Raw genomic sequence first — 22,538 nt, forward strand, 5'->3', positions numbered from 1 at the left:
TTTGAAAGATGAGTCGCAGTCCTAATTTTCCCATGAGCTTGTTATTTTTGCTGAGCAGTTTTGCTCGGTGAAAGGTGTCCGGTGAATGCACGTGGGTGCAAAACCACTCCCAGCCTTCAGTACTGTCTTATCTTCCTTATCTGAAATGAGTAGGTCAGGTACATTTTGAAAAAACAAAAGTATGTATCCTTGGATTTTAGAAAGACAATAGGCTGTACGTCATCTGCAGTCAGCACAGTGTAACCAAACACATTATATGAGATGTGGTCAAATTATACAGCGAGTGTTAAAAATATTTATTACAGTAAGAGACACATTACCATCCATCCTTCTCAAAATCCTCATCCTCACTTTGAACACACTTAGTCCATGGTTCTTGCCACCTTCTGAAGCAGCTCTGGAGGACTCTTTCTTGAGTGCCTTTATGAGGTGTGATAAAAAATACAGTGAACGCTGCTGCTGAGCACCACACAACAGAAAGGCAGCTCACAAAGACACAACTGTGTGTCCTCATCCTCATTCACCGGGTCTGGCACCAAGTGACTTCCGGCTCCTCCCCAGTCAAAATGACCACCAAGGGGGGATGTTTTGAATCAGTTCAGGACATTGAGGCAGCCACCACCCAGAGACTAAAGACACTCAGGAAAGAGGACTTCAGAGCTGCTTCAGAAGGAGGCAGGAATGATGGGGTGCATTCCGGGTGAGGGGAGGGTTTTGTAGGACATTAATGGCAATGCGTCTTTACAGCAATACAGTTTTTGCATTCACTATATTTTTGATCATACCTCATAATAAGTGGGATGAGTGAAAATCTATCAATAGTTTTTGTTGGTTGAAGTCGCGTTTTGCTATAAAGTATTTTTGGTACTGGAGAGGGGCTGTTGGTTTTGTGGGGTGTTTGACACCGGGAGGTGATGGGGCTGGCGTCTCAGGTGGCGTCTGCTCTGTGGCCCTGGCTGCCCTGTCACACGGCTGCTGGCCGCACGGGAGCACAGGGCTGGGCCTGGAGGAGCCCACCGGAAGCCTCCCACACTGCCCGGCGTGTCTGGGTGATTGGACCACACTTCCACCCGCAGCTCAGCCTGGGCCAGGGAGGGGAAACAGGGACACTGCCTCCCTCTGTCTCCTGCCGCTCCTGTCCCACGAAGGCGTCGTCCTCGTTTCCCTGCTCACTCCTCTCATGTCGCGTGCTCTTCCACATTGGCCTGTGACTCAGAGTGGGCTCCCTAAAGACTAAGTGGAAGACAAACCTCATGGAGCAGAGAACTCAGTGGAGCCTTTGTTAGACGTTAAGTTCCCCTGTCCCCAAGAGCAAGAGATTATCAGCAATAAAATAGCTTAATATTAAGAAAATGTTATGCACATTTCATCAGCCTGATAGGATTTTAAAGCGGACCATGACTGTATGTTCTTCAAGTACCTGTGTGTGCTTTGTGTATGTGTCTACACCTATAGACTTGTGTTCATATCTCAGTAACAGCGCTCCTAGGTGATATAAAAGTTCACGACAGAGTGGGGCTTTAGCGAATGAGCCCTTTTACTGAGTAACTGCTTAAAAACTTAAGAGCATCACAGTTCCAGGCAGATTCTAGTTGCAAGAGTAGTAAATTGCAAGTATTTTATTTTGCAGTAAGCTAGTGCCACCTGCTCAGCTTGGCATCTCCTTTAAAGCTGTTTTTTGATGAATTCTAGATCACACCCCCCAACACACAAACGTACGCACATACATACATACTGGAGGAGGAGGATTTGCTCAGGCACCTTGTTTCCTTAATATTTAAAAAATCAGTACTGGTTACTCACACTCACACGTTGGCACACTGACAGGAAAGACTCCAGCCACTTTTGGGGAGGATTGGAAGCTTCGGAAGTGGAGAAAGAAAGGCACTGCTGGGCTGCAGAGCTGAAATAGCCAGGTTCGTGCTTCCAGGGACAGAGTGGTTTGGTAATGGTGGGCTGTATGTGCAGGGAGGAAGTGTCGTCTGCTCATCGTGAGTGTGACCGTGTCCATCCCCATGGCCTGGGAGTGGTAAGTCGAACACACTGCCAACATCTGCAGGATAGACTGTTGCCCCACGACCGCAGGGAGGAGGCCTGTCCTCCAGGCACAATAGCATTTCAGGGATCGGAGATTTCTAGTCCTGCTTCCTGCCGCTAGGAAGGGAGGGTATTATGTGTCCTGATGAATAAACCCACATATTTTAAATATGGGGTGTTGGATCCTTAGAATGGGGACATCCTAACACTGCCTCATGGTTGTACTGGAGAGCAGGAACCTGCAGAAAGGAGACATCTAAACTTTATTCATTTCCATGGTGCTGCTGCTGAATTTATAGTCTTTTCTCAAAATGTGGCTGGAGAGTCTTTGCTTCCAAGCCAACCAGGATAAAGCAGATCCATTTTTTTTTTTTTAAAACTGCAACATTTATTTTACAATCCCTAAAACTGTGAAATAGCTATCCTTTTTTAATTTACAGAATTGAGGGAAGCATTTTAAACGTCAAAATATACATGTTAGATGTGATTTAGTATATAAGCACCAAAAATCTAAAAAGTTTATAAAAAATTGTTTAAACATATAAGGTGGATTTACTTATGAATTACATTCCGTTTGAGGGAAGAAACAGAACCCCAACGTTTATTAATATTTAAGAAATATCCAAGTAACTTCCAACTTACAGGAAAATAAATACTGCTTTGAGATTTTTATATAAATCATCTAAAATTTAGATTCAAATTTAAATGCTGACTTATACTGTGAAAGACAGTTTGATCATCAAATGTGCTTGTGTTCCAGTGTAAGATACTCCATAGCCAACATTTAGTGCCCTAAAGCAATTAAAATAAAACCAAATCATTTAGAGACCATTTGAGGTTAAGGAAAAAGATTGGCTATACTTTTATGTAAATTGGGCATAAAGTAATTTTGGGTCAAATAAAATTATTTTAAAAATATCATCAGTCTATTGGTAATTAGGACTTACACAGTATGCCACTATAGCTTCAGGCAGTAATTATCATTAGGAAGTTAGATGAAGCAAACACAGAATTTCTTGGTTTCCAAATCATAATTATTATACTAAGGCATGCCCTTTTCTAAATCCCTTGGTCAATTAGTCAATGCAGATAATACATAGGGAAAATACAAGCTTGTATTGCTCTAAGTATACTGCCTTAGCTGGCCTGAATGACGTAGCAGATTCATTTTTAACCTATTTAAAAAGGAGTGCTCAGCAAGGCCTATCAGGATCGTGTCAAACATATGCAAGAGGCCTCTCTCCCAAAGCATGGGCCTCCCGCTTAGCATTCTATAATATTTCTCATGTTTTAAAAGATGCTCCTTTTATGTACATTTTCAGCGCACAGAGCGAAATCTCCCAACACCAAATATTCGAATTCACTCTTTTTAAAAAGGCCTTTGTGGTCGCCGCTTTGACCTGTTCTGCTCTCTCGGGTCTCAGCTTCACTGGTTTCTAAAAGGACGGTCGGACCCCGCTGAACAGAGAGGAGGACGCAGAGCGCTGCCGGGCGGTGGCTCTCGGAGGGCCGGGGTTGTGAGGAGTTACAGGAAGCAGCGCCTAAGCGACAGGTGGGGGGCTACTCCTTACGCTCTCTCTGCGCCTGGAATTGTCCGTTCATACTGAGCAATTCCACCTTAAGAATATTTTACTGTTACAGGGTTTGTGATGCGTAACAATTACATTCACTTCGCCTGGCAAGGAAAACGTGGCGGGACCGCGGCGGGGATGGAGGTGGAGTCAGCGGGGGGAGGGACGGAGCCAGGCTGTGTGATGTGAGTCTGCAAGTTAAGCCAAGGGCCTGGGGTCAGCACAGGGCTCAGCACCGGCACCGCCCGAGGCATTGTGGGGAGAGGACGCTGGCTCCGCAGGAAGGCGGTCGCACCTCCGCCGCTGTCCAGCAGGTGGCGGTAGCACTCACTCCTGGCTGTGAAGGCAACTGTCCGAGAACCACTAATTTAGAGTATTTTCCATAGGGAATGACATGATACGACTTGCACCTTATAATATAACTTTGGTCTATTTGTAGAAAACGAAGTGTAGAGAGAAACTAGAGGAAATAGGGGCACTAGTTCGAGGAAAGAGGTGAGAGTGGTTTGAAGTAGAATGGTGATGTTAACCACAGCTAGTAGTTAGTAATTCTTTTTGCATTTAAATTTAAATTAGTGGATGCCTAAAGCATAAAAATTGTACATATCAGTGGATAACGTGTCTTGATGCAGGTAAACATGATTGCATACTTATCATTTTTACAGTGAAAATTCTCAAAATCCTTTCTTCTAGCTTTTTGAAATGCACAGTACATTATTTATATCTCAGTCACCTTAGCGTCCACAGCATCTTGCTCCTAACTGAAATTTAGACCCATTGATTCATTTTTTCCTGTGATATGAATAAAGACTAAAAATTTGCAAATTATAAAGCAATAGCGTGCGGCTGGTTCATGGTGGGCACACAGTAAATGGATGTTGAATGAATAAATGAGCAATGTATTCTGGTTGTTCCAGCGTAATCATCACTACCAGGTACAGTTATGGGATATAAATTTCTAGTCAGTGTACAGTGGTTTGGCTTCATTTTGGATCCTGAGCTGTAACAGAGTTTTTTTGTAGCAGGAGGTTGATACTGCTGAGCACAGAATGAGTAGTTCTGACACCCAGAGTCTCTGGGTTATTCTACCCCACGGCAGAGTCATAAAACTGGTAAGGTCTCAGTTCTGCATTCCTCACCTGTGCATGACCGGGTCTCATCTTGAACTTGATTACAGAAGAGCAGGAAGCAAGGGAGGCACTCGCACCATCGTCAGGGAGAGCAGCAATTACTTCTAAGAAGAGAAATAAGATAAGAATGGTCTTCTTTTGTGTTTTGGATTCTATAACATGTTTTGTCTGAAAACGAAGCCCTTTTAACCCAAGTTGAGAGAAGCTGGTTTGGATCTGTGTTGACTCGAGAAACCATTGTATTCTTCTCCTATGGAATGATTCGCGGTGTCCGTAGTGTCCATAGTGTGGTGTCCATCTGACCACCGAGGAGTCAGAAGACACAAAGGTACTGGAGGACATAGCCTCCCAGGGATGGGCAGATGGCGAAGGTCAGGGTTCCAGTTTGAATTTTCTCAGGGCTTTGCTGGAAGACACAAAGATGCCCTGGAAATCTCACAAGGGTAGATTTTCTTATGATGGGCTTTACTTTCTCCTGCCAACTGGATTGGAAATATCACCAATAAAAGTGATTTTTGTAGTATTTTCACATATCTTATTCTAGTTCCAGGAAAAACAATGTATGTGAAATATGTAACTACAGAAGACTCCGTCTGAAAGACGATCCATCTTCAGGGGTGTTGGAGCCATCTCAAAATTTAGGTAAAAGCCCACATCTTCTAAGTTTTCTGTGAAATCTTAGAGCCGGCCCCAGGTGGTGTTGTCACTGGTTTTGTCAAAGGTCCGTCCTTGTTCACCACATCTGGGTGAATTCCATCAACCCTTGTGCAAAGAGCCTGTTAAAAATTATTTTTAGGAGTTGATTTGTGCTAGGGTTTGAAGAGTAAAATACTGTGGGAAAGGAAGTGAATACATCGGATGTGGTCACGCTCCTTAAACTGGAGCCTGTAAACTTGAATGGATTTTCAGGAAGTGTCGAGAAAGACTTATGCTCTTCATCAGCGCTTCTGGGGCAGCTTGGAGGAAAATGACGAAAGTCTTCTCCAATTATCTGCTCATGCTCAGTGGGCTGAAGGCACTGCTAAAATAATATGCTTTTATCTTTTCGTCACTTAAAAGGAATGGAGATATAATCTTATGCCGATCTACTTTATTCTGGCTTTAAAGAAGTCAGTAAAAAGTCACTAAAGCATAGACTGTAAGTCTCCCATAGCACTAGAAAGAAAATACATTTTGCTATTAATTCTCCTTGTTAGGGAAATAGAGACACCTAGCAGCAAGTCATCTGGATTTTCTACCTCTTTCTTACATGCTTTTTTAAGGCAAATGTACAAACAAACAAATATAGAATGTGGCAGATGGAGGCGACTTTAAATAAGTCATTATTATTTGAGATCCTACTCCAAGCCAAAACAGTGTTGCAGTGTTTATGGATTTTTCTTTGCAATCTTTTTTATTTCTTTCATTGATAGGGACATATAATCCCCCTTTTTTCCATGCCGGAGCCTAAGAAGGTTCTGTTTCCAGTTTAATAAATGTATATTTACATTGGAAGATTCCAACCTAATTGTCTTGGAATATGAAACAGGATAGGTGTGACTTGGTCGCACAGCGCACAGAACAAAGTTCTTCCTTGGGTTTTTATGCTTTTGACTCCATCAGGGAGCGGGGAGAACTTGCGTGAGGGGTGTTTATTGCAGGAAAAGGAAAAGTCTCCTCATTGGGCTGCTGTGGTCACCTCAGGGAAAGGACTGAGGCCTACATGGGCTGGGGACTCCAGGAGAGGAAGAGATTGCAAGAGGAGTGTGATAGAGGAGTTGTGCCCACTGCAGAGAGGAGAGGTGTACCATTTAATGAGAACTTTTCTAGACCGATGAGTCCCTGTGGCATGAATGGTGAAGACTGAACAGATCATGTTTTAGGGCCCGTGACCCATGGTAAGATGTGCAGATGCAATGAAAGACCTGGCTATTTCTTTCCTGTGGTTGGAAGTCTGGAGGAGTGATTTTCATTCCACGTCCAGGTCTGGGAAGGGAACCTGTACAGCTCCTTTGCCGGCGTGTCACAGAGTTGCTCCTGGTGCCCAGGCCCCTTCCCCAGCCTGTGTCCTCCCTGCTCCGGGGAAGTCCACTCTGCCCCTCACGCCGGTCCCAGTTAGGGCCAGTTCTCACACGCTATGTCCTCTTTCTGTTCCTGCGCTTGACGTTTTTGAAGTTGTTTCCTAATATTTACCTTGTAGTGAGTCAGTCCTCCACAGCAGTGGGTCCAGAAGATGTGGAGTCAACCTACTGTGGCTCAAAAAATTTTGAAAAATAGTTGTATAATAGTTGTTCTGTATTTTCATAGCATTGACATTGAAAGCCTGCAGGAGGCTATGCAGAGGTTCCATGCAGGTCCTCCACCATGAGGTGCACGGGATTGCCGCTCTGTAGATTCACTGTCAATGGGGGAGGTCCGGAGACCAGCCCTGATGGACTCTGAGTGTTGACTGTGTTTGTAACGTTCATCTGCTCTAATAAACTGTACCATTTATCACAGCTGGAACTATTTTGCCACGAATTTTGCCACGAATTCCCCCATTTCTTTTTTGGATTAATGCTCATCCAATATGGCCCCAAATATTTTCCACGTGTAGGTAACCAATATAATTTTTATTCCACCACATTTAAAGTGTCCACATTGATATTTTACCAACATTGTGTGTCCTTTATCTGTGGCTAAAAACTATTTTCTCAAGAGTGGATCCTGTGCTCTGCTGTATTCAGCACCATGTGTTTGCTTCTTGTCCTAATTCATTTTTGAATTTAAAAGCCCAAGTTCTCAGATCCAGAGCGGGGGAATAGTTTGTAGAAATTGGGAACAGCTGGATGTCCCCAGCACCCAGTCGTCAGCGCTAGTGGAATGTGCGCTGTGTTTTCCTTCTGACCTCACTCGAAGCCTCTGGACAAATACTGCACACCTGTCTGTGAGTTTCAGGACCAACAGAAATGATCAAGAAGCTTTATTTCACAACTAGTCATGAACTGAATCCAGGTTTAAAATTTCACCATTTCACATAAGTTAATTCACGAGAGCGATTGACCCTGGGATGGAGATGGGAAATGAGTCAAGATGTAACTTGACCACTATGCCGAGTGTCTGCACAGCAGCCAATACACCTTCACAGAAAGTTAATCTGAATTTTGATCTGGTATAAAATATACAAACTGAGGGGAAAAATGAAAATTTTCCATGTTGGGATTGAGGGGTGGGGAAGAACATATATGCTTATATTTTTTTCCTCCCATTCCTAGCCCTCCCTTCAACCCCTCCACCCTTCCCTATTTACAAAGACTTTTTTTCCATTTTTTCCATTTCTCATCATTTTTCCTTTCCCTTCTTTCCTTTCCCCTGCCCGTCCCACTACCCCTACCCTTTTGGACCTTTTCTTCCTATTTTGCATTATTGATTATTCATGCTAATCATTGGTACATTGTAGGTATACAATATAATGACATTCATCATTGGAAATTTGCACCTTTACATAGTCTCTCTTGGTTCTTATTTTTCACCCTTGCCCAGTCCTCCCTTCAACCCCTCCATTCCTCCCTATTTACAAAGATTTTGTACCTATTTTTCCATTTTCTCATATTAATCCTATTCCCTTCTATCCTTTCCCGTAGCCCTCCCACTTCCTTCCCCTTTGCCCCTTCTCTTCCTATTTCACATTACCTATTATACATTTAGTCCTTATTTACACTTTCAGTTTCTCACACCAGAGAAACTATTTGGTATTTATTCACGTGTGTCCTATTTATTTCACTTAAGAGTATCACCTCAATGTGCAACCACTTAGCTATAAATGTGTCTAATTTCTCATTTTTTATGGCTGAGTAGTACTCCGTTTTATAAAAAAACCACATTTTCTTTATCCAGTCTCCAGTTGATGGGCATTTGGGCTGTTTCCAAGTTTTAGCTATCACAAACTGTGTTGCTATGAACATGGGTGCACATATAACACTGTGGTATGAGTCTTTTAATTCGTTGGGGAAGATCCCCAGCAGTGGAATAGTGGGGTCAAATGGGACTTCCAGTCCTAGTTCTTTGAGATACCTCCATACTGATTTCCACAGTGGTTGCACCAGTCTACACTCCCACCAACAGTGGAGCAGGGTTCCTCTTTCCCCACAGCCCCGCCAGCATTTGTTCTTGGTTGATTTCATGATAGCAGCCATTCTTTCTGGAGTGAAGTGGAATCTCAGCGTTGTTTTCATTTGCATCTCTCGAATGACCAGTGATGTTGAACATTTTTTCATGTATTTATTTTCTATTTCTACTTCCTTGTCTGAGAAATGTCTGTTCATTTCAGATGCCCATTTTTGGATTGGGTCTTTAAATTCAGGAGGTCTGATCTTTTTAAGTTCTTTATAGATTCGAGATAGTAGACCTTTGTCTGAAGAAGAGCAGGTAAGATTTTTTTTCCCACATTGTGGGTTGTCTCTTCACACTGCTGGTGGTTTCTCTTGCTGTGCAGAAGCCTTTTAATAAGAAGAGATCTCACTTGTTAATTGTTTGTGCTAGTTCACGGGCAACTGAGGTTTTGTTCATAAAATCTTTTCCTACACCAATGTCTTCAAGGGTTCTACCTAACCTCTGTTCCAACTGGTTCAGAGTTTCTATTTTAATATTTAGATCTTTAATCCATTTTGATTTTAGTTTAGTGCATGGTGAGAGGTATAGGTCTAGTTTTAATCTTTGGCAAGTTGAAGCCCAATTTTTCCAGCACCATTTATTAAAGAGGCTATCTTTCCTCCAGTGAGGGTGTTTGGCTCCTTTGTCAAAGATGAGGTGTCTGAGTGTGTCTGGTGTTTCTGCATCTTCTAATCTGTTCCACTGGTCCTCAAGTCTGTTTCTTTGCCAGTACCATGCTGTTTTTATCACAGTAGCTTTGTAGTATAGTTGCAGGTTGGGGATTGTGATATTCCCTGCCATGTCTCTGTTATCTAGAATTGCTTTTGCTATTCTGGGTCTCTTCTTGCTCCAAATGAATTTTTGGATTGTTTTCTCGAGGTCCGTGAAGTATGCTGCTGGGATCTCAATTGGAATTGCATGGAATCTATATAGCAGTTTTGGAAGTATGGCCATTTTCACTCTATTAATCCTTCCTACACAGGAGCAGGGGATGTCTGTCCATTTTCTGATATCATCTTCAATCTCTCTTTTCAGAGTGCCATAGTTTTCAGAGAAGAGGTCTTTGATTTCTTTCGTTAGGATGATTCCTAGGTATTTCAGTTTTTTGGATGCTACTGTGAAAGGAATTATTTGCCCTATTTCTCTCTCAGTGAGTCTGTCATTCATGTAGAGGGTCCAGGTGGTTGAGTATCAGAGTGTTCCATCTCATTTCCCTTTGGGGTTGCTGTAGGTGATCTGGGAGTGTGGTTTTGAGAGTTATTTATGTGTTTTCCCATTTTGACGGGGGGGGTGCTGTTGGCACTTGCACAGATTACCTCCTCTGAGCTGGGAGAGGTGGGACAGGGGCCGGGAGCAGTGGGAGGGATGGTGGCTGGGAAGCCCCTACCTCTGGGCCAGGAGCAGCGGGACAGAAGGTGGCCCAAAAGTCCTTTCCTCTGGGCTGGGATATATGCTTGTATTTAATGGTCCTTTCCATTGGTTCCCTGGACTTATTTTTCCCTTCCTTAAATAAAACCAAAGAATTCTGTGACCTAGGACTGATTTCCTGTAGATGTACATTTTACTGATAAGTTATAAATAGTTGACGGTGATTTAAAATTAAAACCAGAAGTTAAATTTGGAACGTGGAAAAGATAAATAAGTTAACTCTCACAGCTGTAGTGTCTTTAACTGCCTTATCATATACTAAGTCAGAAACTCTCAAGGGCTCTCTCTGGCTGTGATCTCTCTGCTGTTCTTAGCAGACCTGTGTCGGTTCTGGTAGCTGGAGGCCGGGCCTCTGCTTTGGTAATTTCAGTTACGGGAGCTGTTTATAGTGAAGCTCTCACTTTGGTCCTCCCATTAATTATTGTTAATGATAGGATAGTTAGGAGCGGGGGCTGAATTCCCAGGGCATCGCCAGACATTTCAATAGATCAAAACGGTCCAAAGCATAGGAAATTCCATATCAGCACTGTTGGTGAGGATCCCGGGAGACAAATAATTGCATCGAAAGGGCTGAGAACGAGAGGCCGGGAACCAGGCTTGAGACAGATGGACGAACCACACTTTGAGGAGCGGGAATGTTAAAAGCTAAGCCCATGGGCTGAAAATATCGGTTCTTCCTCATCTTCTGGAGATCCTGTGCGGTGAGCTTTATAAAATTACAGGCATCCTTTTCAATCAAGCCTCTTCTCTTCCTTGTGGTGTGACTTTTGGTAAGTGATTGGCCTTCTCAACTCACTCGCCACAGCCTTCAAAGGAGGTCCTGGGAGTGTCCTGTGGGGTCAGCATCAAAAGAGGTCGTATAGTGAATGACCGGCAGATACAGTGGTGCCTCGGTTCATGAATTTAATTTGTTCTACAATTTTGGAGATGTCTGTGTTTGTACTTGTGTGGGAGAGACGGCCATGGTAGTGTTTGTCACCTGCTGGAGAGTTTGGAAACAAAAACAAAATCTTGCCAAATGCTTCTGTTTGTGAACCAAATTGTTTGCAAACAAAAGTGTTTGTGAACCAAAGCACCACTGTACTGTAGTAGTGCTCAATAAATGTTGTAGATTATTGAAGGGGCAATATAATGGAGTGATTTAATATCCTTGCTTTATTACTCAACAGCTTTGTGATGAGAGCGTTGGTTTCTGAAAGTTTTCTTTCATCTATAAAATAGAAAATAATGACCCTGAGGTCACAGACCTGTTGGAGTGAATGTAGGTAACATCTGAGCATATTACCTGTCAATAGTGATAGCTTTAATTATAGTTATTATTATTATTTTTTTGGTACTGGGGATCAGACCTTGTGCTTGTGAGGCAGGCACCGGAAGCACTGAGCTAAATCCCCGGCCCTTTAATTATGATTATTAACCCAACAGTCACAACAGTGAACAGAAATATCATTCAGTCTTGGTACGCCTCGACTGTGCCTCGAGAATTAAATTTCCCTGGGGGAAGGTACTCTGTTTGTCTGGTGTCAATGCTGTAAAGAAAACTTGTTGGTAAAGGAGAAACAAAGACATTAGGAGCCTGGGAACCCTGCCCAGGACGAACTTGGCCCTGGTGTTTTATGGAGGGCATAATAAGTAGTGAGAGCAAGTATTATTGTCTTCAAAGAAATATTACACTGCTTCTTGTTTTCAAAGGGCTTTGTGGAAAAGCAAAACCTGACAGAGTCTTTATGATGTAGCAGTTTCTATATTTTATTTTAAAGTACTTACCATTCAGTTATTTTTTTATTAAGTTTATTGGTGCATTTTAGGTATATGATATGATGACATTCATCACTGGGAATTTGCACCTTTACATAATCTCTCTTGGTTCACTTTTTTCCTCCTTCCCCTGCCCTCCCTTCAACCCCTCCATCCTCCTCTTTACAGAGACTTTGTTTCCATGTTTTTCTTTTCTCATATTAATTCCATTCCCTCTTTCCTTTCCACTACCCCTTCCACTTCCCCTTCCCTTTTGCCCCCTTTCTTCCTATTTCACATTATCTATTATACCTTTTAGTCCCTATTTACACTTTCAGTTTCTCACACCAGAGAAACTATTTGGTATTTACACATGTGTATCCTATTTATTTCACTTAAGAGGATGGCCTCAATGTGCATCCATCTAGCTATAAATGTCTCTAGTTTCTCATTCTTTATGGCTGAGTAGTACTCCATTTTATTAAAAAACACATTTATTTTATCCAGTCTCCATTTGATGGGCACTTGAGGTGTTTCCAAGCTTTAGCTATTACAAACTGTGCCACTGTGAACATGGGTGCACATATATTGCTGTGGTATGATTCTTTTAATTCTTTTGGGAAGATCCCCAGCAAGGGAACAGCAGGGTCAAATGGGACTTCCAGTCCTAGTTCTTTGAGATATCCCCATGTTGATTTCCCTAGTTCTTTGAGGTATCCCCATGGTGAGTGGTTGCACCAGTATACACTCCCACCAACAGTAGGGAAGGGTTCCTTTTTCCCCACAGCCTTGCCAGTATTTGGTTGATTTCATGATAGCAGCCATTCTTTCTGGAATGAGGTGGAATCTCAGTGCTGTTTTCATTTGCATCTTTTGAATGACCAGTGATATTGAACATTTTTTATATGTTTATTTGCCATTTCTACTTCTTTGTCTGAGAAATGTCTGTTCATTTCAGATGCCCATTTTTGGATTGGGTCTTTAAATTTGGGGGGTCTGATTGTTTTAAGTTCTTTATAGATTCTAGAGAGTAGACCTTTGCCTGAGGAACAGCAGGTGAAAAATTTTTCCCACATTGTAGGTTGTCTCTTAGCTCTGTTGGTGGTTTCTCTTGCTGTGGAGAAGCTTTTTAATAAGATTAGATCCCAGTGGTTGATTCTTTGTGCTAGTTCCTATGCTACTGAGGTTTTGTTTATGAAATCGTTTCCTATGCCAATGTCTTCAAGAGTTCTACCTCACCTCTCTTCCACCCTGCTTAGTGTTTCTGTTTTAATATTTAGATCTTTAATCCATTTTGATTTTGGTTTAGTGAATGGTGAGAGATATAGGTCTAGTTTTAATCTTTGGCAAGTTGAAACCCAATTTTTCCAGCACCTTTTATTAAAGAGCCAAATTTCCTCCAGTGAGGAAAATAGTGAGGCTCCTTTGTTGAAGATGAGGTGGCTGAGTATGTCTGGAGTTGTTTCTGCATCTTCTAATCTGTTTCACTGGTCCTTGGGTCTGTTTCTTTGCTATTACCATGCTGTTTTCATCACAGTAACTTTGTAGTATAGTTTCAAGTTGGGAATTGTGATATCCCCTACCTTGTCTTTGTTGCCTAGAATTGCTTTTGCTATTCTACATCTCTTCTTGTTCCAAATGAATTTTTGGATTGTTTTCTCAAGGTCTGTGAAGTATGCTGCTGGAATTTCAATTGGGATTGCATTGAATTTATATAGCAGTTTTGGAAGTATGGCCACTTTCATTGTATTGCTTCTTCCTACCAAGGAGCAGGGGATGTCTTTCCATTTTCTGATATCCTCTTCAATCTCTTTTTTTCAGAGTGCTATAGTTTTCAGAGTAGAGGTCTTTGATTTCTTTTGTTAGGTTGATTCCTAGGTATTTCACTCTTTTGGATGTGTGAAGAGAGTTATTTCTCCAGTTCCTCTTTCAGTGAGTCTGTTGTTTGTATGCAGGAAAGCTATTGATTTTTGTGTGTTGACCTTATATCCAGCTACTTTACTGAATTTGGTTATGAAGTCTAGAAGACTTTTGATGGAGTTCTTGGGATCTTCTATATAGAGTATCATGTCATTTGCAAATAATGACAATTTAACTTCTTTGTTTCCTATCTTTATTCCTTTTATTTCTTTCTCTTGTCTAATTGCTGAGGCTAATGTTTCCAAAACTATATTGAACAGGAGTGGTGATTGTGGACATCTTTGTCTTGTTCCTGATTTTAGTGTGAAGGATTTCAGTTTTTGACCATTTAATATGATATTGGCTGTTGGTTTTTCATAGATGGCTTTTATCACATTGATATAGAGATCATCTGTTCCAATTTTCTGTAGGATATTTATCAATGAATGTGGGTTGGATCTTGTCAAACACTTTTTCTGCATCTATTGAGATGATCATATGATTTTTGTCCTTGGCTCTATTAATATAGTGTATACATTTTTTGATTTGCATATGTTGAACCATCCCTGCATCCCTGTGATGAATCCCACTTGGTCAGGGTGTATAATCTTCTTGATGATCGTCTGCATTTGCCAGAATCTTATTGGCATCCGTTGTAATTGTAGAAACCATCTGATTTCTTTTTAATTTCCTGTGTGACCCATTGGTTATTCAGAAGTGTGTTGTACAATTTCCATGTGTTTATGAAATTCTTGTGGTTTCTTTTGTTATTGATCTCCAATTTGATCACAAAATGGTCTGGTAATATATAGGGGATAACTTCAATCCTTTGCAGTTACTTAAACATGTTTGATGAGCGAGTATGTGGTCTATTTTGGAGAACAAACCATGTGCAGCTGAAAAGAATGTGTATTCTGATTTTGTGGGGGTGGAACATTCTGTAAATATCTGTTAAGTCCATTTGTTCAAGAGTTTGATTGAGTTCTAGTATTTTGTTGTTTATTTTTTATCTAGTTGATCTATTTGCGACAGTGGGGTATTGAGGTCCCCTACTACTATTGTATTAGTGCTTATTTGATTTTTCATGTCCACTAGTATTTATTTTATATAGTTGGGTGCACTAGTATTTGGTGCATATATATTTATGATTGTCATCTCTTCCTCTTGGATTTTTCCCTTTACAAGGACGTAGTATCCTTCTTTGTTTCTCTTCATCAGTGTTGGTTTGAAATACATTTGATCTATAAGTAGGATAGCTACTCCTGCTTTTTTTTGGGTTCCTGTTGCATGGAGTATTGTTTTCCACCCTTTAACTTTCAGTCTATGAGTTTCTTTTTGAATTTAGTGTATTTCTTGTATGCAGCATATTGTTGGATCTTGCTTCTTGACCCATTCTGCCAGTCTATTTCTTTTGATTGGTGAATTGAGACCATTAACATTGATGGTTATAACTGTTATGTATTGACTTATTCTTGTCATGACTTTGTCTTTTTGTTGGATTCTCCCCCTTTGTATTTAATTTCTTGTCTTGCCTGACGGACTCATTCTGCTGTGCTTTTGGGGTTGTGATCCTCATTGTCTTTTCTTATGATATTGTTTAAAATTTTTTTGGAGTGCTGGTTTGGTATTCATGAAGTTCTTAAGGTCTTGAAAGTATCTTTTTTTCTTTGTCACGAAAGCATCTCATTTCTCCATCAGTTTTGAAAGATAGTTTTGCAGGGTACATCAATCTGGGTTGGAGGTTGTTTTCTTTTAGGGCTTGACCAGTCATTTCTGTCTTTCCTGTCACGTATTGTTTTTAGGAAATGGCTCTAGTTTTTGTACACATTGAATCAGGTTATATTTATCACAGCTCCAGAATTGGTCAGTGTTAACTAATTACCATCCTAACGTTCAGTAACCAGTTTGAAAACCTAAAGCAGGATCTAGCAGACAACAGGAGCAGCATTGTAAGTTAGCTAGCTAGTCTGAGGCCTTCCCTGTGAATAGGTACATGCTTCCTAAATTACCTGCAGCTACCTGAGTGTTGGCGGTGACCAATGCATTCAGGGAAGGACTCTTTCCCATTCACATCTTTGCCTTTTTGTGCCTGCTTTCTAGGTTAATTCATGCCAGTATGCCTTTCAGGACAGTTCTTATCAGTACATAGGTTTATTTTCATTGCTGGAGCTCTCCAAATGCAACCAAACAGAGCAGTAAAATAAACAACAAATAGATGATACTGTTAATATTAAATTGGGAGCTGTTACTCTGAATCTTCAGTGTGTACATTTACATCCTCCCCAAACTGAACTCTGAAGGAGAAAATAAAATGTGGGTGGGAAGACAGGATACAAAGGAGGGAAAATGTCTTTTCTCTACCCTTCGTAGGCTCATGGCTGTGGGCCCTTTAACAAAAGAGAGATCAGTGAGAAAACGACATGCAAAGTATTTAATACAAATTTTACACAGGATGAGAGTCCACATATGGGGGAAGAGATGCAGAGAGAGGTGAACCCTAATTGTTTTTCCTAGGAGATTTGAGGACCAGTGAAGAGTCATGGCGAAAAAGGCTAGGGCAAAATTGGTATGATTGAATGATAATAGAGAGGAGGAATTTAGCAAGGCCTATTTATAAAAAATGTTTTTTATTAGTACATGTCTGCAGTATGTAGTGTGTACATTCATCTTAGGGTTAGGTACATGTACTTAACACATCTTAATTCTTTTTATGCCCCTTCCTCTCCCTGTCTCCCCTTCCCTCTGCCTAATTACCTCCTTCCCATTTGCAGGAGATCTACTGCCCTATTTCCTATTGACTTTTATTTTGTTTTTAAAAAAATTATTTATACTTTGGTTTTCTCATATAAGAGACACCATGCAATATTTAAGCTTGTGTGTCTAATTTACTTCGCTTAGACTTATGGTTTCAAGGTGCATCCATTTTCCTAGAAATGACTCAAGTTTATCTTTATGGCAGAGTAGTGCTCCATTGTGTGTAACTACCACATTTTCTTTATCCATTCATCTGTTGATGGAGATATAGGCTGCTTCCAAGATTTAACTATTATGAATTGTGCTGCTGTCAACATTCCTATGCATGGATCATGCCTTTAACTGTTTTTGGAAGATATCAAGAAGGTAAAAAGCTGGATTGAATGAAATTTCTACTTCTAGGTTTTTGAGGACTCTCTATACTGCCTTCCACGGTGGTCATACCAGTTTATACTCCCACCCACAGTGTTGAAGAATTGTGTTTTCCTCTCAGCCTTGCCAGCATTTGTCGGGGTTTGTTTGTTTGTTTATTTATTTATTTATTTGTTTATTTGTTTATTTGTTGATAGCCATTCTTTCTGGAGTAAGATGAAATCTGTTTGTTCAGATCCTCCGCCCCTTTATCCTTTCCCTCCTGACCAAGGGAGGGTCCCTCTCAGGATCTTAGGACCTGCTGTAGGAGAGGCCAGAAAGGCCTTCCCAGGCTTCCAGGCCTGCTTGAGGGGAGAAGTGCAGGGCAAGGCCAGAGAGACCCTCCTGCTTCTGCCATTTTTTCTGGCTTAAAATACTGAATGTGTCAAGGCAATGGGTCCCAAACCCATCACAAGTTGGCAGTAGCATCTGTTTTAGATTTTCTGATCGTCAACATTATGTTGAACTTTAAGTGGGGACCAACGTGCAGTCTTTGCTCTTTCTGGGATCCTGTCACTGTTTAGGGATGGGCCGGTGAAGGTAGAGAGAGAAGGTAGGTAGAGAATTTCTGTGCACTGTTCCGGTGTAGTAACCACTTCAGTGGGGGAAAGACATGGATGGGAGCTGGAGGGAGAGGCTTCCTGTGTTTTCATTCCCTATTTACGCTGTGATAGGTAAACAGACTTTGCCCTCTCAGCAACTGCTTATGGCCGCCCAGGAGTTTGTGAGCAGCAGCGTGTTGGGCTTCCTCCTGCGCTAGCGGGCTCTCCCACTGAATGTGGCTGGAAAGTCACACCCTGAAGGAGACTTTCTCCATCAACTGATTGAACACTTGCTGGCTGGTACTGGGCTTTTCCAGCTGCACTGTGGGGCCCAGAATGCAGATGCTGGCACCTTCCAGCTCTCCGCTCAGCGCCAGTGAAATTTCTACCAACAAGGTGTTGTCTGTATTTTTCTCTTAAATCCTGTCCTTCCATTTTCCTTGCCTTCCATTTCCTTGTTGATTATAGGGAATATGCTTTGCTGATGTGGCTGCTTTGGCCTTCATTTTAAAAAATTTATTTATTTTTTTGTTTTTGAGACAGGATTTCATTTTGTAGTTCAGGTTGGCCTTGAATTCACTATGTAGCTCAGGGTGGTCTCAAACTCACAGTGATCCTCCTGCCTCAGCCTACCGAGTGCTAGGATTGCAGGCATGTGCCACCACACCTGCTTGCTTTGGCCTTTATAAACCTCTCTCCTCTTCCTTGGACTACTGAAAAGAAACTTCAGGTTTATAGGCTCCTCAATTTTAGATTGGCTCTTAGACAGCTGTGAGGGAAAATCGGAGAGAAAACAATGAATTCTGCTGCAGATTAAAACAGTCTACACAACAAAGAAGTGAGAGGTAGGAGGAAAGTACAGATAAGTTGTAAGTGCTACAAGAAATGAGGGTGCAGAGAATCTGGTAAAATGAGTCACGGTATCTGCTCATAGTATATATATTACTGTGAGCAGAGAAATAATTGATGCTTTTAAAGTGTTTCATTTCTAGAGAAAAAAATTGGTAAAACTCTCAAACTTTAAAAAGTTGATTTACTATTAGATCTCAAATTTTATTGCATAGAATATACACAGAGATACTTATTAGACTGAAAGTTATTTCAAAATTTGCAAAATTTCCCTTTTATTATAGTTTTTTTTTTTTTGGTACCAGGGATCGAACTCAGGTCCTTGCGCTTGCACAGCAGGCAGCGAAACCACTGAGGTAAATCCTTGGCCCCCTATAGAGTGTTTTGTTTTTATGGTAGATCGGAGTTTAAGTAATAATTCAGAAGATAACTTTATATTATTGGCAAGTTACTGGCAAGATATTTCTTTGCTTGGGATAATAATTTAGTAGCCAAATGTAACTCTTATCGCTACAAGTAATAGAAACATCAAAAATGGGCAGAAAATCACTTACGTAATCCTAAACTGCAAGGGAAGTAGAGATAATGAACACAGAGCGGGGTATTTTGAAGAGTTGGGTTTTACAACATACGAAGTAAAATGAAGTAAAAACAAGTTAGCTGTAAAATGGTTGTGTGTGAAAGATGTAGTTTCAGGTGGCTCGGGTTCCATCACTTAACACTCAGGAATCGTCATCTGTACAGAAGCTGGACGGAGGCCTGCGTGGGCCACATTTTCATTGTAAAGGAGTTTGCCAAATTCACACTGCCCACAGCCACAACTCTGCCTTCTATATAATAAAAACAGCATGCAGCAAATGTGTGAGCTTGGACTCTGAGCCCAAGCCAAACAGAAAATAAAAGAAAATGAAGATGACGGTGGCCACAGTGACACTCCTGGGACATCCGCCTGCCCATGCTCCTGGCTGCTTTCGTGGGAAGGGTCCTCCCTGCGGCCAATTATTTCTGGCCCCTGCAGCATCCAGGAGGGAACAACGTGCTACAGTGCGATGCCAACTTTCTGGTTTTGTTACTGCTTTACATTCTCAAATCTTTCACCCAAGTTCAAAGGAAGGTTTTCATTCGAATCGCCAGGAGAGGTAAACATGTCCATCGATCTCACAGTGGAAATTAAGCTGAGCAAAACTAGTTTTGCTTTGGAAGTCAAATGTCAAGGCAGAGCATGGGATGATAGTTAATTTTAAACAGTTCACCATTCTATACTGTCCTCATAATTCACTAATTTCATAGCAGAAATCATTCAGAGATCTCAGAAATTCCCTCAAGATACTTTCTCGGGAGGATGTGTCAGGGCAGAAACTGTTTGACAGGATTCGGCCCGAATTGGGCGCTCCAAGTGGAGAGCCTTCTGGTGCCAGCCTACCTTAGGCCGGAGACTGTGGCCTAGATGCATCCTGGGAGGGGAACCAGGTTGCTCAAGGTGGGAGCACATACCAGGACGAGTATTCAGGGCATGAGGCAGTTTCTTCACTCCTAATGGTAATGAAAGGAAACCCGAGGACTCGCTCTGAGTTGATGGATGGGCTGCTGTGTTTTGAAGGTGCTGACAGTTTGTTGTGGCATTTCAAGAAGCGCTATAGCATTTACCGTAAATTATGGGAGATTAGTGATCATGCAGTTCAGAGTGAGCTAATGGGGTGTTTGTGTCAGAGCGCTTAATTTACACAACCATGTTTCTGGCACTGAGGAAACAGCCAACCTGGTGAAGCTTGGCAGCGGCTGCCCACAACCCAGGGGGCGAGCATAGTGGCAATCGAAGCCGCCGACACCGGGCTACCTTTCATGTTTTAATTTGCACCAGGACATCTGAGGTCCAGAGCAGAAGCTATGCTCCAGCATCTGCCAGACGAAACCATGTGTTTTGTTTTGTTTGGTTGTTTTTTTTCTTCAAGAACATAAAAAGTTGGAACGCATGAGGACTTGCCCGGCAGCTGGACTGCAGTCTTTGTGGAGTGAAGCCTCTCATATTCAGGAGTATATTTGTAGGAGTCAAACTGTCGTGTTTATTACTTCAGAATCTAGTAGAAAATTTAGGGTAAGAATTGGGTCATTCTTTGAACGTAAAGTCTCTTAAGGCCATTATTTAATCCATACTACCTCACATTCACATTTCCCACCCACAGAAATGTTATTCAAGAAATGTACCCTGGCTCTAATTCTGTGAAACTATTCTGTCTGCAGAAGCAGCTGTTGCAGGAGTCTTTTATCATTGTGTTTTGGGCATCCAGCTCGGTTCCTCTTACTGACACACCTTTACTGCACTCTGGAGGGCTCATTGTATGTGACCACGGTGTCACAGAGGGTGCCTGTGTGGCATGTGTGTCTGTTTATGTGTCCAGGAGCAAGTGCTCAGTGTCGAGGACTGGCAAGCACTGCTCCAGGACAGGCGCTACTTACACACGTGCCTAAATAACATGGCTCCATGGCCGGAGGGACATGGTCATCACTTCTGAGTTGATGTGACTTCCCAGTTCCCCCCACAGCCTCCTTCCAACCACACTAGAGCAAGTGGATCAGACACATCTGCTCTGTAGGCACAGAACCCAAAAGAAGGGACTAGTTTCAGCTAGTCTGATTTGTTTTTCATTGTGCATTAAATTGAAAAGGGTAAAGTGCCCTAATGCAGCTGAACTTCTTCTTTTGTAAACACAAGAATGGGTTGTCTCCTCTTTAACATCCAACATCCCCCTCATTTTTCAAATATCTTGTAAACAGGCACAAACAGGTCACTTGGGAGAGTCCTGACTCCAACTTCAAGCCCAGATTTTTTTAGTGTCCTCCCAGGTGTATGGCTGGGCAGTGGATCTCAACCAGGATGGACTCAGGCGAAGTCCCCGCCCAGAGTGAGGATCTGCCCCTGCTCCATCCTGATCCCCACTTCTACCCAATTTTCCAAGAAAATCAAAGCTCGATGTAAAGATGCTCACATACGTTTATGCCAACAAGAGAGATGTTCCAAATTTTAGTACTGATTTTCTTCCATGATGATTTTTAAAGGGAGAAATGTAAAGTGCTACCAGTTCCTATAAGCAAAATAATGTTCCTGAGAAATTAGAGTTCAAAATCAGTTTGCTTGTTTTCATGGGTTAAAGTCTAGAACTTAAGTCTAAGAATTTTCAGTTAAAGTCCTCTAGTGCGCTTTGTCCATGCCTAAGCCTGTCTCAGGGGTGGGCTCTCCCCATGCAGGGTGGGCAGGGTTGGGATTTCTCTGGCAGCTGCATCCTGGGGTGTTTCAGGGGAAGGACTGAACAAGGGCCTCTTTGTGACCTCTACATTTGGGCTCACTTTTCATGTACCTAAATGATAAAGAATTTGATATTCAGTAGCAAAGCTACCATAGCCACAGCATTTTAAAAAACAAAACAGGCTGTGCTCCTGGATCTGCAACCAAAAGCAAAATCCTCCCAGCATTGCTGAGGGCTCCAGTGGACCTTAGTGGGGTCCAGAGGGAAAATGGAGACAGACAGAAGCCCTGGTTTGGGTTTTAGCCTTGCCAGGATGGCAATCAGAGGATGCTTCCTGTGAAATCTGTAAACTCGTACCACTGGGACAAAGCTCCCTTCAGGGAGCTAGTGACGATACTGCTTTTTATCCAATCCAGGAAGGAACGACTCTTCTTTTGGATAGTGAAATTTGAGGCATTTCTCCACTTTCCAAGAGCTTAGAAATTTACAATGATGTCAGTTGTATTTGGCATGCTTCTCATCTAATGGAGTCAGGCCTTTTACATTTCTGCTTTTCTCACAGCTCTGGGTTCCTATGGTACCATGTAGTTATAAGGGCTCCAGATTCTTTCTGAAAGTAGGCATTGAAGGAGGCATTGTGCTTTTGAATGTAGGCTACTTACATCATCTTTTTCTATGACATTGTTTGGGCCCATGAATCCTGTCTCAAAGGGGTGGTTACATTTGTCAAAGCGGAAGTTGTGGTTGAAGTCTGGGCCCCTAAGATCTAGAAGGCTGAGTAACCCTGCCATGCACTCTTTGTGAAGCCCAGCTTTCTCTCAGCTT

General features: G+C 41.9%; 1 protein-coding gene across 1 annotated transcript in view; it reads left to right on the forward strand.

Annotated features, from left to right (window-relative positions):
* Positions 1–22,538, forward strand: part of Papss1 (3'-phosphoadenosine 5'-phosphosulfate synthase 1) — a 183,283-nt gene that overhangs the window by 160,374 nt on the left and 371 nt on the right. The window lies entirely within an intron of this gene.

Source organism: Heterocephalus glaber, unplaced genomic scaffold (assembly GCF_053883595.1).
Source record: "Heterocephalus glaber isolate CG9 unplaced genomic scaffold, H.glaber_assembly_v1.0 deba00001688, whole genome shotgun sequence".
NCBI classification, from domain to species: Eukaryota; Metazoa; Chordata; class Mammalia; order Rodentia; family Bathyergidae; genus Heterocephalus; species Heterocephalus glaber.